Raw genomic sequence first — 2,500 nt, forward strand, 5'->3', positions numbered from 1 at the left:
ACATTTAATTTTTTCAACTTATCAATGAATTTACTTGAGTTAAGAAGTAATAGAGGTCTAAATTTAATGATTTTGAGCACCTACAGCCAAACCACACTGGACATGCCCAATCTCGTCTGATCTTGTAAGCTTTGCTGTGTTGGGCCTGGTATGTAATTGGATGGGAGACCACCTGGGAATTCCAGTTGCTGTAGGAAATTTTATACAGCCAAAACATTCTTTTCTATTACATTTTACATTTAATTTTTTCAACTTATCATTGCATTTACTTGAGTTAAGATGTAAAAGAGGTCTAAAGTTAATGTTTTTGAGCACCTACAGCCAAACCACACTGGACATGCCCAATCTTGTTTGATCTTGGAAGCTATGCAGTGTTGGACCTGGTTAGTAGTTGGATGGGAGACCACCTGGGAATACCAGGTGCTGTAGGTAATTTTATACAGCCAAAACATTCTTTTCTATTACATTTTACATTTAATTTTTTCAACTTATCAATGAATTTACATGAGTTAAGAAGTAATAGATGTCTAAAGTTAATATTTTTGAGCACCTACAGCCAAACCACACTGGACATGCCCAATCTCGTTTGATCTTGGAAGCTATGCAGTGTTGGGCCTGGTTAGTACTTGGATGGGAGACCACCTGGGAATACCAGGTGCTGTAGGTAATTTTATGCAGCCATAACATTCTTTTCTATTACATTTTACATTTAATTTTTTCAACTTATCAATGAATTTACTTGAGTTAAGAAGTAATAGAGGTCTAAATTTAATGCTTTTGAGCACCTACGGCCAAACCACCCTGGAAATGCCCAATCTCGTCTGATCTTGGAAGCTATTCAGTGTTGGGCCTGGTTTGTACTTGCATGGGAGACCACCTGGGAATACCAGGTGCTGTATGTAATTTTATACAGCCAAAACATTCTTTTCTATTACATTTTACATTTTAATTTTTTCAACTTATCAATGAATTTACTTGAGTTAAGAAGTAAAAGAGGTCTAAAGTTAATGTTTTTGAGCACCTACAGCCAAACCACACTGGACATGCCCAATCTCGTCTGATCTTGGAAGCTATGCAGTGTTGGGCCTGGTTAGTACTTGGATGGGAGACCACCTGGGAATACCAGGTGCTGTAGGTAACTTTATACAGCCTTAACATTCTTTTCTATTACATTTTACATTACATTTTTTCAACTTATCAATGAATTTACTTGAGTTAAGAAGTAAAAGAGGTCTAAAGTTAATGTTTTTGAGCACCTAAAGCCAAACCACGCTGGACTTGCCCAATCTCATCTGATCTTGGAAACTATGCAGTGTTGGGCCTGTTTAGTACTTGGATGGGAGACCACCTGGGAATACCAGGAGCTGTAGGTAATTTTATACTGCCATAACATTCTTTTCTATTACATTTTACATTTCATTTTTCAAATAATCATTAAATTTACTTGGGTTAAGAAGTAAAGGAGGTCTAAAGTTAATGTTTTTGCGCACCTACAGCCGAACCACACTGGACATGCCCAATCTCGTCTGAACTTGGAAGCTATGCAGTGTTGGGCCTGGTTAGTACTTGGATGGGAGACCACCTGGGAATACCATGTGCTGTAGGTAATTTTATGCAGCCATAACATTCTTTTCTATTACATTTTACATTTAATTTTTTCAACTTATCAATGAATTTATTTGAGTTAAGAAGTAAAAGAGGTCTAAAGTTAATGTTTTTGAGTGCCTACAGCCAAACCACACTGGACATACCCAATCTCATCTGATCTTGGAAGCTATGCAGTGTTGGGCCTGGTTAGTACTTGGACGGGAGACCACCTGGGAATACCAGGTGCTGTAGGTAATTTTATATAGCCATAACATTCTTTTTTATTACATTGTACATTAAATTTTTTCAACTTATCAATGAATTTACTTGAGTTAAGAAGTAAAAGAGGTCTAAAGTTAATGTTTTTGAGCACCTACAGTCAAACCACACTGGACATGCCCAATCTCGTCTGATCTTGGAAGCTATGCAGTGTTGAGCCTGGTTAGTACTTGGATGGAAGACCCCCTGGGAATACCAGGTGCTGTAGGTAATTTTATACTGCCATAACATTCTTTTCTATTACATTTTACATTTAATTTTTTCAACTTATCAATGAATTTACTTGAGTTAAGAAGTAATAGAGGTCTAAATTTAATGATTTTGAGCACCTACAGCCAAACCACACTGGACATGCCCAATCTCGTCTGATCTTGTAAGCTTTGCTGTGTTGGGCCTGGTATGTACTTGGATGGGAGACCTCCTGGGAATTCCAGTTGCTGTAGGAAATTTTATACAGCCAAAACATTCTTTTCTATTACATTTTACATTTAATTTTTTCAACTTATCATTGAATTTACTTGAGTTAAGATGTAAAAGAGGTCTAAAGTTAATGTTTTTGAGCACCTACAGCCAAACCACACTGGACATGCCCAATCTTGTTTGATCTTGGAAGCTATGCAGTGTTGGACCTGGT

The 2,500-nt window shown here is 37.2% G+C and overlaps 3 non-coding genes and 6 pseudogenes across 3 annotated transcripts; all 9 read left to right on the forward strand.

Annotated features, from left to right (window-relative positions):
- Positions 1-313: 313 nt before the first annotated feature.
- On the forward strand, positions 314-432 carry LOC148432329 (5S ribosomal RNA; annotated as a pseudogene).
- A 116-nt stretch (positions 433-548) lies between these two features.
- Positions 549-667, forward strand: LOC148432330 (5S ribosomal RNA). The gene has a single exon (XR_015876973.1). It is a non-coding gene; the product is annotated as a 5S ribosomal RNA (ribosomal RNA).
- Positions 668-783: 116 nt separating this feature from the next.
- On the forward strand, positions 784-902 carry LOC148432331 (5S ribosomal RNA; annotated as a pseudogene).
- Positions 903-1,019: 117 nt separating this feature from the next.
- LOC148432332 (5S ribosomal RNA) lies at positions 1,020-1,138 on the forward strand. The gene has a single exon (XR_015876927.1). It is a non-coding gene; the product is annotated as a 5S ribosomal RNA (ribosomal RNA).
- A 116-nt stretch (positions 1,139-1,254) lies between these two features.
- LOC148432333 (5S ribosomal RNA) lies at positions 1,255-1,373 on the forward strand (annotated as a pseudogene).
- Positions 1,374-1,488: 115 nt separating this feature from the next.
- Positions 1,489-1,607, forward strand: LOC148432334 (5S ribosomal RNA; annotated as a pseudogene).
- Positions 1,608-1,723: 116 nt separating this feature from the next.
- On the forward strand, positions 1,724-1,842 carry LOC148432335 (5S ribosomal RNA). The gene has a single exon (XR_015877008.1). It is a non-coding gene; the product is annotated as a 5S ribosomal RNA (ribosomal RNA).
- A 116-nt stretch (positions 1,843-1,958) lies between these two features.
- LOC148432336 (5S ribosomal RNA) lies at positions 1,959-2,077 on the forward strand (annotated as a pseudogene).
- A 351-nt stretch (positions 2,078-2,428) lies between these two features.
- LOC148432337 (5S ribosomal RNA) overlaps positions 2,429-2,500 on the forward strand; it is a 119-nt pseudogene continuing 47 nt past the window's right edge.

This window comes from Taudactylus pleione, unplaced genomic scaffold, assembly GCF_031769625.1.
Source record: "Taudactylus pleione unplaced genomic scaffold, aTauple2 ptg002179l, whole genome shotgun sequence".
NCBI lineage: Eukaryota > Metazoa > Chordata > Amphibia > Anura > Myobatrachidae > Taudactylus > Taudactylus pleione.